Source organism: Lissotriton helveticus, chromosome 1_1 (genome assembly GCF_964261635.1).
Source record: "Lissotriton helveticus chromosome 1_1, aLisHel1.1, whole genome shotgun sequence".
In the NCBI taxonomy this organism is placed as follows: domain Eukaryota; kingdom Metazoa; phylum Chordata; class Amphibia; order Caudata; family Salamandridae; genus Lissotriton; species Lissotriton helveticus.
Genome location: NC_136057.1, coordinates 489,663,630 through 489,688,921, shown reverse-complemented (window position 1 = coordinate 489,688,921; position 25,292 = coordinate 489,663,630).

Sequence of the window (25,292 nt, the reverse complement as noted above, 5' to 3'; positions counted from 1 at the left end):
AAAGTCGTAAGAAAAGAAACAATTCAGATGCTGAATAGGATAAGATATGTGCAAGAAACTAAAAGTTAACGATATCCTGAACATTGATTGGCAATCTCAGACAACGATCAGCTAGGAAAATTGGCTTCGTGAAAGGGTCAGTTTCAGGTGACGGGGGTCAGCATCTTGCAATTCACTCGCAAGTCGAAAAGGGCCTGTTAATGCATACATGAACAACGAAGCCCATGCAACTTTGTTCGTTCGTTTACCTCCATAGGTCTACGTTAGGGCAACACAAAATGGTGTGACGAACAATGCAAACAAAATGGAGTCCGGTCCCGAAAACCACGGAACCTCACATGCTTTCCCTACGGTTGCACTTTCTGGAGTTGGAGTAGTAATTTTTACCCCTACGCTATCCAACGCTTTCCCTACTGTTGCACATTCTATAGTGGGAATAGTAATTTTTACCGCTGCGCTATCTAATGCTTACCCTACTGTTGCACTCTATGGAGTTGGAATAGTAATTTCTACCCCTACGCTATCCAACGGTTTCCCTACTGTTGCATTTTCTGGAGTGGGAATAGTAATTTTGAGTCCCACGCTATCCAACATTTTCATTACTGTCGTTTTTTTGGACTTGGAATAGTAGTATTATTTCTTTATCTATTAAATATTTTTATATTATTTTAGATAATGTAGTATATAATTAATTTTAAAAAGATTGAAAGTATATTTAATTTTTAAATTCATTAAACATAATTATTTACTTTTTATTTATGTTATTGTTTTATTTGTGTAGATGTATTTGTAATTTATAATATTTTCAAATAATTTATAAGTTATTAAAATAATTATAAAACATATTATTAAGTAAGTATATATTATATATTGTATGTATATGTTTAATTAATGTTTTATTATTATATATGTATTATTTATTAATTGTAAACATGAAAAATGTCAATAGCCTCCTTGGGCATCATTGGAAAAAAGGTGCTATTGGATTTAAATGGACTCTCCCCCGCACCTTTTTGTGTGATGTTGATAGTCTGTAACTTGGCTTGAGTATTAAGCTCTGTCGTCTCTTTCAGTTGGTCCATTTCATTTGTTGCATTACCCAATTCATGTAAAGTCAATAAAGCTGACACATCTGATGGTTGAAGTGATGATGATTCTTAGTTGTTGGTTTAATTTTTTTTTTTTTACTTTTTTTTTTCAATTTGCAGTGAAAAAAACGAGTACAGAACAACAAATAGAAAAAGGGATAATCAAAGAGTAGCGGCACCTCCCTCCCCCCACACAGAAAGAATATGAATATAGAAGGCCGTTTCTAGGGATCACAGGTATCCCGTAGAGCAATACACCGAGATCAACAAGTTATTTTTAAGCTATTTTGACCAACAGCATGATTAACTTTAAGAAGTAGAGAAAAACTTGTTTTCACAAGCATAAAAGCATTCAGTAAAGTGACCAGTGCAACAGAACCATAGTAAAAAATTTAAATATACATATGGGTGAAGAGCGATAGCTTAGTCTGTGGGTTATCCCGCGATTAGCCTTGGTGGGTTAGCCAGTGAGAAAGTAGACCCCAGATTACTTGTCCCCTGTTTTTTAGCTCTGAGTCCCTTTTTCGCGTATATTTGTATTTGTATTTTGTATTTTGTAGTTGAATTTAGTTGAATTTATAGGGCGCACAGCTACTTTCTCTAATGTGTGAATTGAGGAAAGGCAAGCTTATCAGTGTGCAAAGACTGGAGGATCAGGATTCAGCCAGGAAGAAGCTATGCAAAGCCTAAGAACGGCCATAGCAATGAAAATTAATGCTCCTCCCTTTCTTCGATCAACCGAGTCCGCTATACCCAACATTATTGTAGAGGGGGCCAGCACCAGATTATAAAATAGCACCTCTCAAAAAGTGTTGAATTTTAATTAATAAAGGTTCTAATTTAAAACATGTGGATTGAATCAGCTTTGAACTCGGAGGAACGAGGACAATATGTTCCTTTGCCTGAGCCCCATTTTGCGATCTTACTAGGAGTATAGTATAAGAAAAACAGGTCTCGTTGAACTGTGCCTGAAGGTTAGAAGATAGCAAATCGCTTTGTGCGGATTCGAGTGCAAGTAAAAAAGTATTATCAGCCACTTAGAGGATGTTGAAAGCAGATCATTAGGCATCAAGATGTGAAATATGTTATACATAACTCCGATACGTGGTGTCGAGTCCCCACAAAGCTTCTCTATCAGACTACATTCAGTGAAACCCGACGGACCCCCAATCTTTCCTATGAAGAAAGAATTCACAGTAAAGTACTTCAGAGAATCCCTCTTGTCTAAATTATACAATAACTGAAGATCTTCAAATGCCAAGATCTTGCCGGCTGAACAGAGGTCTCCTAGTTTAGATACACCTTTTTCTATCCAATTTTGGAAATAGTATGAGCTAAAAATATACGGGAGGTTAGTGTTATTTCGAATAGGGGTGTAAAAATGTAGTCTACCTTTACCGAGGAATTTATGTACGGATGAGAAGACTTTAAATGCCCCCAAAAGAGACTTAAATTTCACCCTTTTGTAGTAACCCAGTACTAGATGCCGCCACATCAACCCCAGGCATCGGGTCCTAGCAAAAGTTCAAAAGGTGAGGGCAAGCCTACAGCGGGCAAGTGGGGGGAGATCTTGTAATATTATAGGGCACGTTTGCAGCACTGCGGCCAAATAATAGAGTTTTAAATTGGGAAGGGCCCACCCCCCTCTATCCCGAGGTAGGGACAGAAATTTGAATGCCCTTCTGGGCTGAGAATATGCCCATACAAATTGAGAAAACAGTCTTTCAACCTTTGTGAGAGTCAGTTTGTTAAACTCCAAGGATATAGCCCTAAAAAGATATAGAATTTTTGGGAAGAAGATAATTTTTAGCAAATTACAATGCCCAACGATGGAGAGATGTAAGTTATTAAGGCGATTCAGGGCTTTCCTTGAGTCAGCAATGAGAGGGTCGATGTTGTGATTTACTATGAGGTCAGTATTGGCTAAGATGTTGATGCCCAGATATTTGGCTTTAGCCACTACCCTTTCATCGACCCAGCTGACCTTACTATTGATTATTATTTGAGTTTTTCCCTTATTTAATGTATACCCTGATAAGGCGCCGAATAGATGAGCCTCAGATTCAATTACAGGGATGGCATTCTTTGGATCCGGTGTAATTAAGGCTAGATCATTGGCATAGGCCATGATTTTAGTTTCTATGCCGAATCTACTCACAGATGGTATAGCCTGGTTGATTTCTAGTTTTTTAATAAAAGGATCCATACAGATGGCGAAGAACAATGGGGAGCAGGGACTACCTTGGCGGGTCCCCCGCTTGATGTTAATCAGCTACGTCAGTCCACCATTGATGTATACCCTAGCCGTGGGAGTAATGTATAATGCCTTAATTGCTTGGAGGGCTTTGGACCCAAAGTTCATTCTCTGCATGACGCCCCATAGAGAGTTTCAGGAGACCCGATCGAATGCTTTTTCAGCATCTAAAAGAATTGCTGCCATTGGGTCCCCCGAAACCTGTGAAGCGTCAAGAAGTGTAATGAGCCTGCAAGTATGTTCGGTGGTACCCTTTGCAGGGATAAAACCATGTTGCCAACTGGATACTAGCCCTTAAATTCTAGCCGAAAGCCGCGAGGCAAGAATTTTAGAGTATGCTTTAGAATCGCCATTAATTAGGGTGATCGGGCGGTATGAGCCCATCTCTATTGGTAGTTTATCTTTTTTGGGGAACACTATGATCTTGGCGTTAGACCAGGACTGAGGAGGAGAGACACCCTGAAAGATTTGAATCACAACTTTGTTTAGAATAATTTTGATTTGTGGGAGGAAAACCTTATAAAAGTCCACTGGGATACAGTCTGGCCCAGCAGCTTTCCCATCTGACAGGCTGTTCAGAGCTTTAGCTATCTCATCCCAGGATGGAGCAAGTTCAAATAGCTTTCCCTCTTCTCTTCTCAGTGTCGCTAGAGAAATTGAATCTAGGTAGGTATCTAGGTGGCAGCTAAGGTCTAATTGTTCGTCCACATTTTCAGAATACAGGTCTTGAAAGAATTTGGAGAACGCTGCGCAAACTTCTACAGGGTCTTTGGTGATAGTTCCTGCAGGTGTTTTAATTCTTTGAATTTCGCTACCAGAAACCCGTAACCTAGTTCTCATAGCTAGTTCTTGGCCAATTCTTTCGCTACATTCGTATGTTTTCTCGCGAGCCGCCGTCCATTTGGAAGCGGCTTTATCGGCCAGTAATGAACAAATCTCAGCCCTAGCAGCCGGAACCGACAATTGTGCCGAATCGATCTCACCACTAGACTGAATGGCTGAGATAAGGTTTTCCTCCGTTTTAGCTAGTTTTGTTTGGAAATCCGTCAGTTTGGCTTTCTCCAGTTTGTTTTTCTTAAGTGAGTATTGTAAAGTTTCCCCATGGACACAGGCTTTTAAAGTGTCCCACACTATCATAGTACGGGCTGTACCAACATTGGTGTCAAGAAAAAATTGTATCCACTGTTTCATATGGGACTGATAGCCTTCGTCCTGTAAGAGTGCCTTTTCAAAGCTCCAGGAAGAAGTTTCCTTGCGTGTGATCAGCCCCCGGATGTTAAGACTTAGGGGATTATGATCAGAAAGAATGCGGGGCAGTAGTTCAATTTTGCTGCAATGAATTAGGGAGGAAAAAAACTGAAAAAAATCTAACTGTGTAACCTGGTATGTTAGGGTACAAATAGGACCAAATATCAACCAGCCCGTGGGTGTACAGAAGATTCTTGAGAGCCAAAAGCACTTTAGGTTTGCGGGAGGTCTGAGGAAATTGCCGGTTATTTCCCTAGTTCGCCGGTACCGTTAATATTGAGATCCCCACAAAGGATGATAGGCAAGGGCCAATGAGCCAATTCAGCGGAGATTTGATTAAGCACTTTAGGGTCATCTAGAACACTCCCATAAATGGAGCATAAAGTAAACAGGAAAGTAGGCGTAATACGGTAATACGGCATTCGGTGAGCATCCATCTCCCTTGAGAGTCTGCTTTAGTTCTAATAATTTGAGGGAGATAGTTATACCGGGCCGGAATAGCTACACCCCTGGTTCGGGTCCCTGGTGTAGTTCCCCCAATAACCTTATATCCTAAGCTGTTTAATAGTTATAGTTGTGACCCTTCTATGAGTGTCTCTTGGAGACATACTAGATTGGCCCCTGACAGTTGTAAGCTTTGGGATACTTTTTGCCATTTTTGGGTATCGTTAAGCCCACTAATGTTCATGGATAAAATTTTAAGGTTTGTGGTGCTCATCGAAATGTAAAAACATTAAACCAAAGATCAGAGATTCCTGTAAATATGGAAAATAAAAAGCATATCGACAACCCCCAGAGAGTGAGTCTTTAGGAAGCACAGGTCACATTGTTGAAGTATAGGTCAATTCATGAAATGTTACCAGTTATCGTTGAAACGGCCTTCCATTTGTGAGAAACCAACCCCCATCCCACCCCAAACACCCTGACCACCTCTCCCGCCCTCCCCCCACACAAGAGCAATCAGGAGCTGCCTGAACGATGAGCCCTAGCATAACAACCCACCACCACAGTCCCGCCAAGGGAACTAACTAGGGGAAAAAAAAGAGAAGGTAGCATGAGGTCTATGTAGAGTCAGTCATAAAGAAAGAAAAAAAAACATCAAAAGGTGATAAAAAGAGGAAAAAAACAAGAGACATATATATGCCTATACTAGGCTGAGTGTACTATGAAAGTTCAGCTGACCCAGTCACAATATCAATTGTAATTATTTTGACATTTTTTGGCTTTAAGTTCCGACAAATATTCTTGTGCTTTAATCTCTGACATGAAAAATCATGAAGCCCCATTAAAGATAACCTTCAGTTTAGCAGGGTTCATAAGGAAAACCAGAGCCCCCAACTGCTCGAAGGGGGTAATTAGCTGACGGAGTTGCCACCTTCGCTCCTCGGTGGAGTGGCAAAAATCGGGTTTGCCAAAGAAGGAGACCCCGTCAAAAGATTTCTGGGAATATTGCCTGGCTTGGTCGAAAATTTGCTGTCTTAAAAGAAAATTCCCTAAACAACGCCTGTGGCCTTCCTGGGTCAGTAGAGATGCCGGATTGCTTTTCATTGTAAGGTGGAAGCGGTGAGCTCGTTGAATTTTGTGTTCCCAACACCGCTCAGTCTGCTCAGGGAATGCCCCCTTTAGGAGCTTGATGATGTAGCGTCGGGGATCTTCCCCCTCAACCCCTTCAGGGATCCCGAGGAGGCGGGGATTGTTTCGACATTGCCTATTTTCCTGATCGTCCAGTTTTCAAAACACGTCCAAAAGTCGATCATTTTGGATAGTGCATTAACTTTTGAGCAGCACAGCGTCTGTTTCGAGACTTTCGATTCGAGCTTCTACCATCGTCATTCTCTCACAGACATCCGTGCAGGTCTTATTAAGCTTTCGGATGCTCCCCTGCAACTTTTTAGCTGCACTCTTTGCCTGATGATTATCAGCTCGAGCTTCCTCCTGGAATTGTTTAATGGATGCCAGGAATCAGCTAAGGTTGGTTCTTCATAGTGCTCGAGCGCAGCTTGTGAAGCATAGTTCGATTTCCTGGAATCATCAGTCTGGGAGAATGAGAGCCGGGTCCCAGAGTAATCCCACTTAAGATGATCCTTTTTCTCGAGTCTCTTTCCTTTACCCTTTGACGCCTGGCATTTCTGTTTGCGAACTGTATTTTTCCCCCCTTTTGAAGCAGTGCTGTAGTTAGATTTAGAGATATCACTATCGCTGCCAGATACACAACTTGCTTCTACAGGAGAGTTTGACCCATCTGAAACCGAGAAGAAATGCTCTCCCAAAGGATCGGGAGCCAGGATTTGTGTGTCATTGTGTATTTAAGTTTTTAAGATCATCTAGATCAGTGGGCACGAGACCCCAAATATTTTGACCCTGGATTGTACTTACAGTGGGGGTCAGCTCGGAGTCAGGCTGAGAGGAAGAGATTAAGGGTTCACTGTTCGTTTTAGAAGTAGTATTTTCCACTAGGACAACCCTCTGGCTTGGATCTGGCTGCATGTTTTCTGTTTCGCCATTTTCAGTTGTGTGTGAAGATAAAGCAAAGTGTGGGTCTGGGGGCCCAATCTGGACAGTTAAAGCAGGGATTTCCGGGCTACTTACGGTGTGGGGAATAACTGCAGACTTCCCCCCGTTTCCCGAGCCCGTCCCTGCAGGGATAAAGATTTTGGCAACTGAAGCCTGAGAGGTTGTCCCATCTTTTGGGGGCCCCCCGAGGTTAGGTTTGCTTAGAGACTTTTTTAGAACCCACAGTCTCTATTTTACTTTTGGGGGTGGACTCAATGGCGACCAGGGTGGAACTGGCAGAGGCAGCAGTTTTAGGCATTGCTACAATCTTGCCTTTAGCCCCCCTAACCCCACGGGAGGCCATACCCCACTCACCGGTTAACAGATCAAAGTCCAGGTCAGATTTGCCACGCTCTGCTAAAGAAGACACTAAGGGGGCCTTTAGGATGACGGGCGGACTTTGCCCGCCCGCCATACTCACGGTACTTGGGACTGCCCACCATAAGGGCGGGGGTCCCGTGGGGGGTATTAGGATGCGCCCGCCACAGTGGCGGGCGCATCCTGCATTTTTAACATTGTGGCGGGCGGTGCTCTCAGCGGAAAAGCAGCGGACGGTCTTTCCGTCCGCCGTGGACCCCCCAGCCATGCTAATATGGCGGGGGGTCATTCTGGTTAGGATGGCGGACGGATTGCCCTCGCTAGGCCGGCGGTGGCTACCGGCAGCCTGGCGGGGGCAATCCGCCCGTCATCCTAATGGGCGCCTAAGTCCGGCGTGTTAGAGCAAGAGCTTGATCTTAAGACAAATGAGGCCAGCCAGGCACACAGAAGACCAAACAGCGTGGCAAAGCTGGGCCAGCAGAGCCTGGGGTCACGGAGTTTCAAAGACGCGCTCCCAATAATCCAAATTGCAGTTTTCCCCCAGATCAAAGCGAGCACTTTCTCTTGAGGCTTCCGGAGCGGTCTCAGCTGCGTTTGTGGTACTTTAATCTGGAGAAGGAGAAAACCGTTGGGAGTGCCAGTTGCAGCAGGTAGCAGTGAGCGATAACACCGGCCGGGTCTGATCTCTACATGTGATCACGAGGTCAGGCCGCATAGCGGATGGCGGAGAGATCCCGTGGCGAGGGCAGCGGCATAGCGGGAAATCACTCAGAGTCCATCTTGCTCCTTGGTTGTTGGTTTCAAATGTTGTTTTGGAACTACCAATTCCTGCTTTAATGGTGAAAAACTTCTTTAAATTTAGTTTCCTAATGAAGCAAAATATATAGGGACTTAATAATATCCTTAATTATATTAAAATAGAAATGAAAATGCTATAGAAGGTGACCATTCTTTAAACGTTTTGCAGAAAAATGTATATTTCCTTAAACTAACTAGGCAGAACGTACAATACAGATGTAAATTTACTTATAGTAACTTTACGAACAGAAAAGAAATTCACTGCAAGCTCATTGGAAGGGTGGACACCTGCAATTCTATACCTTTGGGAAATCTCAGTTGGAAAGTGGTCGATAGCAAAAAAGTAGAGTGTTACACTTAAGAGTAGCAGTAAGTATACATGTGGGTTCATCAACACTTGTACATACCCCTGTGTGAATCAGGTCAGTTGTGGGTATCTGTTTATTTACATTGCTTATGGTTATTGTAACCAGTCGCGGTCTGTAGGAGAGTACCTGCCGGGGCGGTGACGTGGGGAGGGGGAGGGGCAGGGTGGGGGTTAGTAATGTATGGATAATGGAGGTTTGCAGGTAAGTAAACATTTAAATAAATCAAACGAATGTTGTTGCGCGCACTGCATCCCCAAATGCAATGCAGTGCGCGTAACGAGGTTCGTTTGATTTATTTAAAGGTTTACTTACCTGCAAACCTCCATTATCCATACTTTACTAACCCCCACCCTGCCCCTCCCCCTCCCCACGTCACCGCCCCGGCAGGTACTCCCCTACCAACCGCGACTGAATGTAACAGTATATATTCTCTTTATTATTACTGTAAGGGGAAGGAGATGTGTTATAGGGCACTTGAGGCTCCATGCAAAGTGGGTTTCTGCCTTAGACTCGGCAGGCTAGATGTACTAAGATAGGATTTGCAAAAAGAGGTTGCAATTTGTGCACCAATTTTATACAAATCTTGTGGTATTTTGCAAACCGACCTATGTACTAATTAGTCAGTTTACAAAATACGCAAATCTTAGTGGGCAGCTCTTTGGCCTACCTCATGAATATTAGTGAGACACATCACAAATTACAACGCACTACAATTTGCTGCATTCACAGGGAGGGTGGCATGCTAGGTTTAGAAGGCCACCATGTCTGTGATTGTTTTTAATTAAGGCAATAATTTCTATTTTACATGTGGTCAGTTTTTTTCCGTAAAGGGTAAGGTGATGTGAAAAATAAATGAAAAGTTTCCCTAGCTTTTTAGGAGTAAACAGTGGTCCTATGGACTAGTGTCTACCCCTAAAATGTTTTTGTGAACATTCACAAAGGGGAAGAGGGCCCTAGGAACCCCTTTCCGTTTGACTCGAGGTTACTGCTACATTTATATAGTCTGTCACATATTAATGTTTTGTGACTAGATTTCGGTTGCAAAACATTAAGACAACCCCTTAAGAATCATTATTTCAGTTGGCACTCTTAACACGCCCCTTCCAAATAACGATTCAGTAAAAACTGTGGTTAGGTAAGGTGTTGCCGAATCGGTGTTTGGGTTTGGTACATATCAAAATATTATTTTGGAATTGCAAAGGCTGAGACCACGAAATAACTTAGTACATCTGGCCCAGGATTCCTCATGAGTGTTCGGGGAGGTCTGAAGGGACATGACTTCCATGTAGTCTGCACAATAAGTCCTATTCCCCGTGCTCAAGCAACTATGTGATTATTAATTTTCATACGAAAAATTCGGAGTAAATTGCGATAAACAGCAAACCAAGAGCATTAGTTGATTAAGAGAGGAAATATACGCATAACCTTGGTACTGCTGCAAGACATTCGAGAGGTTTGTCCTTGTACGTGAAAATTGAAGATATTCTCGAAACAGCAGCCCTTCTAAAAATGAAATTATAAACACTGCAAAGCGCTTTTTCAAATCATCGCCTCCCCAGCGAAAGCCTAATAAGTGTTTAGAAACAGGAGGATGAAAAGAGCGAGCGGCCTGCTGAGACAGACCCCCAGTGTCGCACAAGGACAAGTTGAACTTTGATTGCTTTCAGTAAACACAAATGAAATTAGTTCAGTGCGGCTGAAATTTACTTTTTAGGGCGTGATTTCCTAGTACATTTTGCCGGCTCCCATGGGTTGGAATAAAGATTTACAAACGAAAGGTTTGAACGTAGCTTGCCAATGGTTAAACAGCGATTTATAATGTACAAAGGTTGCATTTTAAACCATTTAATTCAAGGATAATTATGAAACACAGAGGTTTAGAAAACCAGGCTCCAGGGCCTATACTCATCATTCCTCATATTTGTTTGTTTTGTACTAAAGAAGTAATCAATAGAACTGTTTGCTGAAACCTGTCCAGTGTATGATGCTGCCAATACAAAGTCCTAACGTTGGCCTTCAGCTTTTAGACACTATGCACAAAAAGTGAAAACGGTTTTGAGGCAAGGGGATTTCAATTACAAAGCTGTTGGGAACTGTCTGCATTTTCCTTTAATCCCAATTAGCCCATGACCTACACTAAACTATTGAAAAAAATTAAATGCAATTGTTTATAGAAAGTAAACTCTGGGATTCTGTATGTAAGGTCATGTGTAGTAGTGGATTCACGTACATTTTATATAAAGAACACATAAGATATGTTACTGCATATTGTGTATTAAATCAATCAATCAATCAATCAATCAGATGTTTGTAAAGAACAACTATTCACCCATGAGGGTCTCAAGGCACTAGGGCTCCGTAGGGGTGCTTAGTCATCTGAAGAGCCAGGTCTTAAGGTCCATCCTGAATTGGGGCAGTGTAGGGCTTTGTCAGAGAATGGATGGGGAGGTCGTTCCAGGACTATGCTACGAGGTAGGAGAAAGACTTTCCACCCATTCTGGTCTTGTAAATGTGTGGGATGGTGGTTAGAGAGAAGTCGGCTGATCGGAGGTTTCTCTTGTGTGCGTGGAAGGAGAGGCGGCTGTTTAGGTATGCTGGTCTGATGTTGTGGAAGGCCTTGTTTGCATGCGTCAGGAGCTTAAAGGTTATTCTTCTTTCGATGGGGAGCAAGTGGAGATCACAGAGTCATTGGGTGATGTGGTTGTGACGGGGATGTCTAGAATCAGTCTGGCTGCAGCATTCTAGACGGTCTGGATCTTGTGAAGGAGTTTTTTATTGATTCTGGCTACGTAGTCCAGTCTGCTAGGTGATGAGGACGTGCATGACCGTTTTTCTGGATTCGGAGGGGATCAATCTGAATGTTTTTCAGAGTATGCAGAGTGTGTTGAAGCAGGCCAAGGATACGGCGTTGATCTGGCCGTTCATAGTGAGTGATGAGTCCAGTATGATGCAGAGGTTTCGTGCATGGTCTGTCGGGGTGGTGGGATTTCCGAGGGCGGGGTGCCACCAGGTGTTGTCCCATGCTGAGGGGGTGGAGCCCTGGATGACACTTCTGTTTTCTATGAGTTGAGTTTCAGGCAGTTCTTTTTCCTCCAGGTGGCAACGGCTTTCCTCTCTTCTTGGAAGTTCTACATGGTGATGTTGGGTTCCTTGATGAGGGAGCGGATGACCTGGGTGTCGTCGGCGTAGGAGACGATGTTGAGTCTGTAGATTCTGACGATGGTTGCGAGGGAGGCCATGTAAATGTTAAAGAGGGTGGGACTGAGGGAGGATCATAACTCACACAAAAAGGGAGAGGGTCAAAAAGATTCTCCACTACCCGAACCCCCTAAAGTAATATGTAAACACATAGAGGGGTAGGGAGAAAGAAAACACCAGACGCAGAAAAAATATAAATGTAAAGTGACAAAAGTGATATGTTTTGAAAACATGCCCTCACTAACACACAAATATGTGTCACATGCTTCATCATCGGGTCTGCTTTAAAACGCACTGGCGTAGCCATGCACAGGACGGAGCATAGGGGAGGGGAAACAAAAACATACACAAAACAACACAAACGTGACAGAACAGTGATAACACAGTGAGTATCACCCTGTGACTGAGTATCGTGATAGACAAAAGTGCAGCATAAGAAAGTGCTTTAAAACTGGCTCATGGATACCATCAGGACCTTTATTCATAGGTTCCACGACCAGGATTAAAATAGTGAAGGATGGGCAGTGTTTGAATAGAATGTTAAGTTCCCAAAACACCCCTCCTTAAACTGCTAGTGCCAACATGTTTCGACCGACTTATTGTGCCCTTAATAAGCTAGTCACCCCAGTCTTCTTCAGGACGTCTATCTGTCCCAGTCCTATTGTCCACCTTACCTTAGTCAGGCAAATAGATGGAGTAAAACATGTGGAGGATAGTCCCACCATCACGGGATACAGATACGAGTTTATCAATTAATTAAACTCGAAAGGGCCCCCGGCAGGGAGGATTCCAAAGAACACAATTGTTCCGAAGGACATCCACACTAGTTGTGCCTGCTCCTGGACTGCTGCATAGGGTGAGGGAGGATCCCTGGGGTGCTCCACATCTGGTCTCTGTCAGTTCTGAGAGGTACGGCGAGAGTCTAACTCACTGAGTTCTGCCTGTGAGAAATAAGCGTGTCCAGTTGAGGACGTTTCCTCAGAGTCTGGTGGCTAGTAAGTGGTGGGAGACGGTGTCGAAGGCAGCTGAGAAATGCAGGAGGATGAGGGCTGCTGTTTGGCCATGGTCGAGCAGGGCGTGGACGTCTTTGGTGGCGGCGAGTAGGGCGGTCTCGGTGCTGTGGTTGCTGAGGAATCCAGATTGGGAGGCGTCCAGGATGTTGTTGGGTTCGATGAAGTTTGCTAGCTGGGTGTTGACGGCCTTTTCTATTACTGGCTGCGAAAGGAAGCAGTGAGAAGGGTCTGAAGTTCTTGAGGTCCATCGGGTCTGCGGAGGGTTTCTTCAGAAGAGGGTTGACTTCAGCGTGTTTCCAGTCATCAGGGAATGTGGCGGCCTCGAGGCAGCAGTTGACTGTCCAGCGTAGTTCTGGTGCGTTGGCCGTGGCGGCTTTGTGGAAGATGTGGGGGACAGGGGTCTGAGGGTGCTCCAGAGTGGATGCTATTCATGGTCTTTAAGATGTCTTCTGTCCTGAGTGGGGTCCAAGTGAGTAGGGTCTGTTGGGTGGCATTGCTGGGGGTGGGGGCTGAAGCGGTGCAGAGGTCTTGGTTGTTGAAGTTGTCGTAGAGCGCCTTAATCTTGAGGTGAAGATAGGTGCTGAGGTCTTGGGAGGGTGGGACGCCTGTTATTTTTTTGCTGGGTTTGGCAAATTCCTGGATGATGGAGAAGAGTTATTTGGAGTTGTGGGCGTTGGTGAGGATTCTGTCTTGGAGGAAGTTCACCTTTGTGGATTTGATGAGTTGGTGGTGTGCTGTGGTGGCTGTTCTGTAGGCACTGCGTGCTTCTGGATTTTTTGCTCTTCCTCCACGTTTTTTCGAGTCGTCGGCAGGAGTGCTTGAATTCTTGGAGTGCAGGTATGAACCAGCTTGCTTTCTTGTTGTGTCGTCCTGTGGCTTTCTTGAGGTGGGGAGTGTGTCAGCACAGTTAGTGATCCAGCGATAGAGGTTGCTTGCTGTGGTGTTAGCTTCTGGCGTTGTTGGAGGTGGAGCACTGGTGAGGGCGGAGGTGAGCTGTTCTTCAGTGACTTTGTTCCAGCTTCTGCGGGGAGGCGGAGCGTGTGCTTGTGCATGGTGGGTTTTCTGACGGAGAAATGGATGCAGTGATGGTCTGTCCAAAGAAGTTCCGTGGTGTGGCTGTAGAATACCCTGTTTCCTCCAGCGAATACGGGGTCAAGTGTGTATCCTACTGTTTGCATGGGGCGGTAATGAGTTGCCTCAGTCCTATGTTGGCGTGTTGAGGTCGTCGTGGTTGTCCAGGTGAAAGCTTAGGTTTCCGAGTAGTATGTAGTCTGCGAGGGCAAGGGCGTGGGGTGCGATGAGGTCGGCAATGGTGACAGTGAAAGGAGCGCGGGCCAGGTGGCCTGTAGATGAGGGTTACTCGGAGAGTCGGTTTGAGGTTAGTCTGGATCTTGAAGTGGAGATATTCCATGGGGGTCGTGGCATCATCGGGGTCATATCATCATCCGGAATAGTAGTTGTCGTGCGGAAGGAGCTTTTGTGGATGATGGTGATGCCTACTACTGGGCAGGTGGGGCAGTCTTTATGCAGGATCTTGTATCCATCAGGGACGGCGGTTGCAATGTTGGGCGCAGAGTTGGTGTTGGTCCAGGTTTCTGTGAGGAAGGCGACATCAGGCGTGTGGGTGTTGAGGAGGTCCCAAATTTCTATGGCATGCCTGTGTAGCGAGCACATGTTGAGGAGGATGCAGTTCAGTAGTGTGTGTGTGGTGGCGTCCGGTAGGCTGGGGCTGCTGCTGGGAGCTCAAAGGGGGGGAATGGTGCAGCAGCAGTGTCGGCAGGAGATCGGGCCTTGGGTGTTTTTCAGCGTCAAAAGTTGGCAATTCTTATTGCATCTGGGATTAAGAGCACAGTGGGTGCTGGCACTGTAGCGGAGGTGGGTCGGGGGACCAGGGCCCCTGGGTGCGGTCAGGTCATGGACAGGCACAGATGGGCTTGCCTTTGGTGCGACTTCGGTACTCCAGCGGTGTGTCTGCTGCGTGTGGCTGCCATTAAGTAGGGGTCAAGGAGGGTGGTCAGCTGGGAGGCGAGAGCAGGAAGGGCATGCTGTAGGGGGAAGGGCCTTAGGGGGCAGCATTGGCGGGGAGCTTGTGAAAAAGAGAAAAAGTATCAAAAGAGAAGGAAAAAATAAAAATGGGAGAGCAAAAAGAGAGAGAGAAAAAAGGGCACAGATGGCACAGAAAAGAGCGGAACAGCAGAAGAGCAGAGTGCTCTCCCACTGGACCACCAGGGATGAGGCGCAGGCAGGAGCCTGCGGGTGAAGGAGGGCCTCGGACACTTACCCAGAACGGAGAGAGCTCAGGGCTCAGAAGGCAGCACTTTACGGTGGAGCTGCGCAGGGGGGGAGCAGTTACACTGATCAGGTCAGTGGTCTTGCTCCACTGAAGCGTATAATGTTTATGAAATGGATCTATAAAAGGTGTATTTAAGGTGTATAAAATATTTTTTCAATGTTTGTAAAGTGGGAACTTCAGACTCACGAGTGAGTACTTGAATTGAACGTGAGAAGTTAGAGGGGTTAGTGACTTAGGCTGTCATTATGAGCAGACCAGTTAATTGGAATATGTGCGATAACAGCTTTAAGTCATTACCTGACCAAGTCGCTACAGAAAATAGTTTAGTTACCAACAAAAAGAGAGAGCAAGACCATAGCCAGAGGCAAGAAATTATCTTCATGGCAATTGTATAAGTGTTAGCAAAGGGTTAGGGATTGTCAGAATGAAGACATTTACGTGGATTTTTACAGCTCTGAGGAATCTAAGGGATAGGGAGAAAGTCTGATGCTTTCCCTAAGAAAGTTCCAGATCAGAGTGCAATATCAAGATATGCCTTGGGGCAGTTTTGGACTTTGTTGTCTGCAGGATTCCTAGCAGCAGTCAATTTTTGCTCCTAGATTTTCACAACTCACCTGATAATCTTCTTTTGGAATGAAGGTAGTCTAGTTTGTGGCTGTATATCAGGTGCAGTAAAAGTAAGCTAAATATCTTTCAATAAGACAGCTAAATGTGTTTGGATGCATTGTATCAGATATGTCATATAAATGTTAAACCCCACAAAGACCAGCTCCCGCCTATTTGCCAACAGCCTAAACATTCTGGGCTCTCCAACTTAAACATAAAAGGTTTTATACACCAACTGGCAGTACTGACCAAATTTCTTCTATTCACCCTCAATACAAGAATCTCACTCAAACACATTGACCAGAAGACCCAAACAGCCTGATTCCAACTCTCCGCCCTAAAAACTGTAACCTCTTCTCCAAGGAGAAGACTAGCCCTATTCCTCTCGCTCCTAGATGGAGGCAACACCCTACTCACTGGTATCCCACAGACCATCAAGGAGAAGACTAGCCCTAGTCCTCTCCCTTTTAGATGGAGGCAATACCCTACCTAGAGGTATTCCAGAGACCACCATCACTCCCCTGAAAACCATATTTATGCAGCAACATATTCATCAATGTCAGAAACTGGGTTGTTGGTTGAAAGGGTGAAACCCTACTCAAGCAACAGCAACTAATTTAGGTTGTGCTTAACACTCTGGTAGTCTGGCACAAAAGGAGTCAGGCTTAACTTAAAGCAATGTGTTAAGTGTTTGTGCATCACTTACAAAGTAATAAACACAAGTCAAATCCCCCACTAATTCAGAAAAAACAGTACATTTTAATTAATTATTTGATCCCAAAACAAAAAAAATCCAATCAGTATACCTAGAGTTATGAATTTTCAGAGTTTTAAGTGAAATATTGCACCTAAAAGATCAAAGCGACAACCGTGGACATCTAGTTGAGTGAGTCTGGGGCAAAGTCGAGCATTATATTAATTACATAAGAATGTGCACTCAGTAAGCTAGGTAACTTACAATTTTAGTTCATTTAATCCATGATGTAAATTCTTCCAAAAGTATCTAGTGGAGATATCATCTAAGTTTAGAAACATACTTTAATCTTCTGTTCCAAGAATCTTAATATTCCAAAATATCACAATCCATTTCATGAATTCATAAATAGCTGATGCATTTCATCCCTATTGGGATTTTCCCAAGGCTGTAAACAATAAACACACATAAAAGATATAAATACAAAAAGTTGTAAATCTTTTAAAACAGATCACGTAACTCTACTGTAGCTTAACATAACACACAGAGGGAATACATTTATTAAACCTTCTGTTCCGGTGTAAAGATTATATCCTGAATGACATCCAATATGACACTAATTTATATTTCAGTATAAACAATCAACAAAACCCTTTCAATTAGAAAGTGTACTCTCATATTTATACATATTTCATATTGTCTAATTCATGCTATGCATATTGAAATTTCACATATGTTGATTCGTTGTATTCAATACAACAAAACAAAACAAAACCAAGAACAGGAGCTGATTTTTTCATCATGCCCTAAGCATAGTCTTTTTCCAATCCTCTTCACAATCATGGAGCATTGTTAACATTCAGTCGATAATATTATTATACTTTACATCCCCTCAATCAAAACAAAATGCAAACACCAACCAATTGCATTTCATACATACCATCTGACAATATCATTGAAAACAATATAAATATTATTAGGAAAATCCTTATTTGGATAAGTACAATCATGTATTTTGCATCCTCAATATTTGTTGGTGTCATATCGTTATTTCAGGAGCTCTAAAAAGAAAAGTATTTCATATGTCCAAACTTACCTGTCAATAACATATAGCAATAAAAACAACCTAGTACAACAATCCAATGTCACCTAGGATAAAATGTAACTCTCTTAGTGATTGCAACATTCACTTTTGCATCTTTTTCAACATTATGGAAAAAAACACAGGAAGTGGTGATGTGAAAAGATTCACCTCGCACCATCATGTACCAGCACTATCTATTTTTGTACTCCTTGAGCAAGCGCCTTGCTCATTACGCATTGTCCCTATATATGTTTTTCTCATTCATTTGATTGATTGGTGATATGTTGACATTGACCATATTAAGCATATTCCTGTTGCGAATTGGTGAGCTGTTTCAATATAACCCGACACGTATGCATTTTAATCACCTCTTAGGTTTTGAGATGACTACGCCTAAGTTACATGATCGAGAATACTCACATTCATATTAGTCACATTGTTTTTAGAACAAATCCTAAAACAGTTTGGAATTGGTCCTCACGTTATATTTGCTAAGCGTAATTACCATAAACATGGCAGTCATCTTAAATACATGTTTCCCAAAGGGCTGAAAAAGCAACCTGTCAATATATTCCCAAAAAAACAGCTGTACGGAGTTGCATGGTCGCTTCGATCACTATTCCTCCCGTAACAGTACTGCCCAAGTTCTATCCAACTCGGACATCATGTTACGCTGGCCTAATCTGCCGTGACCACACCACAAGCGGTTCACTGACACAATATTGTGGTAAAAAATATTGTTGACAAAAATACCACAATTGCATGATCCTGTACTTGAGTACAAAAATATAATTGACACTAATATTGACAAAAAATAGACAAAAATATCTATTTTTTAATATAAATAGTTTAATGTAGCAAATGTTAAATATTTTTATTTATACATTTAATATAAAGTAAATTAAATATATCCTACTAAATATAATTATATACTTATACCTATATACATATAGAAACCCTACAAATACATATATGTGTTTTTTATATACATGTATATATATATATATATATTCACTGAAAAAACCATAGGTTATAGACCATATATAGTTAGGAATTTGCATTTACAAAACCTTGAAAATTCACTGAAAAAACCATAGGTTAGAGACCATATATAGTTAGCTGGACATTTTATTGACATAAAACCAATGAAATTCCATATATAGTTAGTTGCACTAACTATATATCGCGCACCCGCAATCCACTGCTGATGATGTCACATATTACATCATTCATGACATGGTCAGTGACAGCACTGATGACATCACTGATGACATCTCGAATGACATCACTGATGACATCACTGATGACATCTCAAATGACATCATGACACACCAATACCAGTTACTACATACGCACTCACTGATTCCTACGTCTACACACACATTCACTCATTCACCCATACAATCACTCATACATACAGTCACTCATTATTACAACACTGTCATATGCACTCATACACCTATGCAGACACTCACACACTGCCACTCATCCATGGAGTTACTCACACACCTAGTCAGTCCTGTAAAGAATCAATCACACTTCGATTTCCTCATCTATACAGTTAAACACAGAACACCATACTTCAGTGACATCACTGATGACATCACTGATGACATCTCAAATGACATCACTGATGACATCACTGATGACATCTCAAATGACATCACTGATGACATCATGACACACCAATACCAGTTACTACATACGCACTCACTGATTCCTACGTCTACACACACATTCACTCATTCACCCATACAATCACTCATACATACAGTCACTCATTATTACAACACTATCATATGCACTCATACACCTATGCAGACACTCACACACTGCCACTCATCCATGGAGTTACTCACACACCTAGTCAGTCCTGTAAAGAATCAATCACACTTCGATTTCCTCATCTATACAGTTAAACACAGAACACCATACTTTTTCACACATATACTAACACATACTTACTCTCTTATACAATCACTGATACAAGTACACATTGATATGCACAGAGTCACACACCTCCCAGCCAGCCACACACACACTCAGTCTTTCATACATCCACTCATTCTTCAATATGTAAAACATATTTAAACTTTACAAAAACACACAGACACTAGATGATGTCATCAGTGATGTCATCAGTGATGTCATTTGAGATGTCATCAGTGATGTCATCAGTGATGTCACTGACCATGTCATGAATGATGTAATATGTGACATCATCAGCAGTGGATTGCGGGTGCGCGATATATAGTTAGTGCAACTAACTATATATGGAATTTCATTGGTTTTATGTCAATAAAATGTCCAGCTAACTATATATGGTCTCTAACCTATGGTTTTTTCAGTGAATTTTCAAGGTTTTGTAAATGCAAATTCCTAACTATATATGGTCTATAACCTATGGTTTTTTCACTGAATTTCATTGGTTTTTTAAAAGCTAATATCTATATCTGTAAAATATATTCTTTATTACGTGACGTATCACGTAGCCACGTGAGACGCCTCATGACGCGTCGCATAACCGTGACGTATCGGCTCTGCAGCGCAAACAAAACCCGTAACGTAAGCGCGCCGGAGCACGCTTACAGATATATATATTTTTTTTAACCTTAATTAGACAAAATCCACACGTGCACATATCTTGAGGCCTTGCAAAGGCACATCAAACAAACAGTCCCTACAATTTTTCAAAGTTTTCTTGATAATCTATTCCATAAATTTTTTTTTTTACTGTTTCTCTTGTTACGCTTACCGGGACGCTACCCGGTACGCGAACCGGATGCTCCAAAAACACAAGATGGCGGACTCCCGTTGCGCTGCCAGTTAGCTGCCCGGTTCGCGTACCGGGACGCGCCTCTATGGCGAAAAATCGCAAAAAAAATGTTTTGCCCCGCGGGGCACTTTAATATCCCCCTCATCAATCCTAGGGGGTCAGGAGGGGTCTACCTTGCCCCCTTTCCTTCATTTCCCCCTTCGTTTTTCACCGCATCTTGTCTCTCGATCCTACCGAGAGACAAGATGGCGGCCGCTCCAGACTGTTTAGAATGTTGACTGACACCGCAGAGCCAATCAGCTTCGCTTCGCGAAGTTCCGTTACGCGTCAGGTACGCGAACCGGGGCGCTGCCCGGAGCGCGCTTACAGATATATATATTTTTTTTAACGTTAATTTCTCCAAATCCACTGGAACACATATATTGAGACCTAGCAAAGGCACATCGGGCTACCAGTCCCTACAATTTTGCCAAGTTTCGTGGAAATCCATTCAGCCGTTCGAGCTAAAAGTGAGGCCAACCGCCCTATGGAAAATTGCATGGGAAAAACGCGTTTTGGGACCCCCCTTTTTTCTCGGCCCCCCCTTGACGAAACCCCCCCCCAAATTTTCAGGGGCTGCTCAGAAACAAAATGTTCCATTTTTTTCCTGACAATTTCAGCCAATTCCGTCATCAAACGCCAAAGTTATTCGACATAGAATTTTCAAAAATCCCATAGAGAAAAAATCCTAACTATATATACCTACTGGCGACAGTGAATTTCATTGGTTTTTAAAATGCTAATTCAGAAATATCTCGTGTATGCAACCTATACTTTTGTCAATAAAGTTCTGGCAATATTTTTTTCGGAAACAAGCCGTTTTCTTCACTGTTCAAGTTGCATAGAGACTCCTTGTAAAGCGATACAGAATTAGAAAGTCTGAACCTTGCCTTTTTTTGAACGCATTAAAATTTGTCTGTAAATAAAAATAACCTTTCTAAACTTTCGTGTGCGACCCGGTGTGCGCACTCTCGGCAACAGTTCTCAATAAAATGGATAGCGCATTTCCAGGTTTTCGTGCGCGACTGACTGCGCGCACCCACCTATATATTTCGTGAAAACTTTGCAATTTGAACTTATTGAATTTCTTCATAGACCCATCAAAGAACTTATAGTACGTCAAAGAGACTAAACCTAGGCTTCTTTTTTATTATTATGAAAATTTTCATTAAATGGAGCCGAATGTCTTTTTAAACTTTCGTGCGTGACCGAATGTACACACCTTGGTATTTTTAAAAAAAATATAAAAGGTTTTATACTTTAACAATTGTATGCTTGAATCGAGCTCAGAAGATATATTAAATCCGGATGTGTTTGGATTTACTCCTTTTCACGTTTTGAAACTTCGCTGAATTAGACCGCTACTTCCAAATGACGTACGTGACCAGATACTGTCACCGCGTACACGTCCTGAGACGCGCATGTGAAGTCATGTGACTTGAAAACAACACTTCCAATTGGTTCTTAGTAGTTTCTATTCTGCAATTTACACGGAGCACTCCACCCACTTCCCTCACTATCTTTTGTACTCTCAAAAGAGAACAACGTTCAACATCTTTCGGAAAACTTTGCTGAAATGGCTGCCGTTCCGCATTCATCTTCCGAATCTGAAGGAAATGAGCGACTACCTTTAAAAAGAAAAAAGGAATCTTTTATTTGGCAATTTTTCACTTATCCTGAAGAACAAAAGAAAGTGAATCGCCAAAAGTTACCTGCACGATATGCAAATCGGTTCTCTCAAGAGGAAATCCAACAAAAAAATATTCCTTTTCCATACATACCATGGTGCGGCATGTCAAACAAGTGCACCCTGTGGAATTTGCACAGGCATCGACAAGAGCCCTGGCCACGCTATTACCATCAGAGGTGGCCAGCACATCTTCTGGTGGACGACCTGTATCTCCATCGAGTGCTGTGATGGACTTGAGACCATATCTTGCAAAGGTGCACATGAAATGCAACGAGTGTGGAGAACTTCTTCTGTACGGAGAGCAGAGCCTCATTCTTACTAAACTAAAAATTGAGAGTCATAAATGCCCCGAGAAAAGATACATTTCTTAATTTCATTTTGATCCTGTGTCACACATGAAAATGTTGTTGCAAGTTTAAAAAATCAAAAACAACATAACACGTGTTTTAAAAAAAAAACAAAAAAAAAAAGTTATTTTCAGAACTAACTCATTGTACCAAAAAGAGCTCCAGGAGCATAATATAAAGGGGGTTTATCTCCGCTTTTTTGGCTTTCGTTCGTGCGCGACCGTGTGCGCGCACCCGCCTATATATTTCGTGAAAACTTTGCAATTGCAACTTATTAAATTTCTTCATAGACCCATCAAAGAACTTATACTACGTCAAAGACACTAAACCTAGGCTTCTTTTTTATTATTATGAAAATTTTCATTAAATGGAGCCGAATGTCTTTTTAAACTTTCGTGCGTGACCGAATGTACACACCTTGGTATTTTTAAAAAAAATATAAAAGGTTTTATACTTTAACAATTGTATGCTTGAATCGAGCTCAGAAGATATATTAAATCCGGATGTGTTTGGATTTACTCCTTTTCACGTTTTGAAACTTCGCTGAATTAGACCGCTACTTCCAAATGACGTACGTGACCAGATACTGTCACCGCGTACACGTCCTGAGACGCGCATGTGAAGTCATGTGACTTGAAAACAACACTTCCAATTGGTTCTTAGTAGTTTCTATTCTGCAATTTACACGGAGCACTCCACCCACTTCCCTCACTATCTTTTGTACTCTCAAAAGAGAACAACGTTCAACAACTTTCGGAAAACTTTGCTGAAATGGCTGCCGTTCCGCATTCATCTTCCGAATCTGAAGGAAATGAGCGACTACCTTTAAAAAGAAAAAAGGAATCTTTTATTTGGCAATTTTTCACTTATCCTGAAGAACAAAAGAAAGTGAATGCGCCAAAAGTTACCTGCACGATATGCAAGTCGGTTCTCTCAAGAGGAAATCCAACAAAAAAATATTCCTTTTCCATACATACCATGGTGCGGCATGTCAAACAAGTGCACCCTGTGGAATTTGCACAGGCATCGACAAGAGCCCTGGCCACGCTATTACCATCAGAGGTGGCCAGCACATCTTCTGGTGGACGACCTGTATCTCCATCGAGTGCTGTGATGGACTTGAGACCATATCTTGCAAAGGTGCACATGAAATGCAACGAGTGTGGAGAACTTCTTCTGTACGGAGAGCAGAGCCTCATTCTTACTAAACTAAAAATTGAGAGTCATAAATGCCCCGAGAAAAGATACATTTCTTCATTTCATTTTGATCCTGTGTCACACATGAAAGTGTTGTTGCAAGTTTAAAAAATCAAAAACAACATAACACTTGTTTTTAAAAAAAAAAAGTTATTTTCAGAACTAACTCATTGTACCAAAAAGAGCTCCAGGAGCATATTATAAAGGGGGTTTATCTCCGCTTTTTGGCTTTCGTTCGTGCGCGACCGTGTGCGCGCACCCGCCTATATATTTCGCAAAAACTTTGCAATTGCAACTTATTAAATTTCTTCATAGACCCATGAAAGAACTTATACTACGTCAAAGACACTAAACCTAGGCTTCTTTTTTATTATTATGAAAATTTTCATTAAATGGAGCCGAATGTCTTTTTAAACTTTCGTGCGTGACCGAATGTACACACCTTGGTGTTTACCTTGGTATTTTTAAAAAAATATAAAAGGTTTTATACTTTAACAATTGTATGCTTGAATCGAGCTCAGAAGATATATTAAATCCGGATGTGTTTGGATTTACTCCTTTTCACGTTTTGAAACTTCGCTGAATTAGACCGCTACTTCCAAATGACGTACGTGACCAGATACTGTCACCGCGTACACGTCCTGAGACGCGCATGTGAAGTCATGTGACTTGAAAACAACACTTCCAATTGGTTCTTAGTAGTTTCTATTCTGCAATTTACACGGAGCACTCCACCCACTTCCCTCACTATGTTTTCTACTCTCAAAAGAGAACAACGTTCAACATCTTTCGGAAGACTTTCTTTTCACGCGATAATGTGAAATACTGAGATTGTTACAGGATTTTCTATCAGATATGTGTTCCCATTGCTGTTGAAGCACTAACACCGTGGAAAATTCCACCGATAGCAGTGATATTTTTAACGCCGAGCACCGGCGATTTTTATCGCTTAGAAGCCTTCCTATTATGAAGGTTTATCTCCTAAGTCTCTGATTCTCAAACTGTGCAACGCGGCTCCCCTGTGTGCTGTAATGAGGTGCTAGGGGCGCCGCGCACACTCTAGTGTGACTAACCATCCATAAATTCCACGGACATCTCTACCCTGTTATCTGCAATTGTGAACATCAAAAGGAGCTGCGCTACGCCCCTGTGAGAGGCCTCACTCCCACTGCTGCAACGGCTTGGCAGTCCTCCAGATGCACAGGAACAGCCCCTCCGATCCATTGAAGTTCTGTGTCGGTCTCAATACCACTTACGAAATGAAAATAAGCACTGAAGAATATTCAAGTATGTACTACTCCTCCTGCTACAGCATACAGAATGCATTCTATTACCTATAAAAAAGTGAAACACCCACGCTACAATCATATAGAACACTTCCTCTAAAGAAGCCTGTGAATAACTTTAAAACATCAGGTTAACCTTTTTTTACTCTCTCATCATTGTTAAAGATAAGTATTTACAATACTATATTAAACAATGCCATGGTTGTTGCTTTTTAATTTTAAAAAAACTTGCAATCTTTCACAAACCCAATACTCATGGCTTCTTTTTCGTGACAAAAATCTTGCAATATTACATACCTACATAGAATAACAGAAACAACATAACACTACAAAGGCCGAACACTCTACTAAACGCGGATTTGTAACCTATGGGGCAGATTTATGTTAACTACTTCATACCCAGATATGCACCAGTTAATGTGCACCACAGTATGCTAGTGCT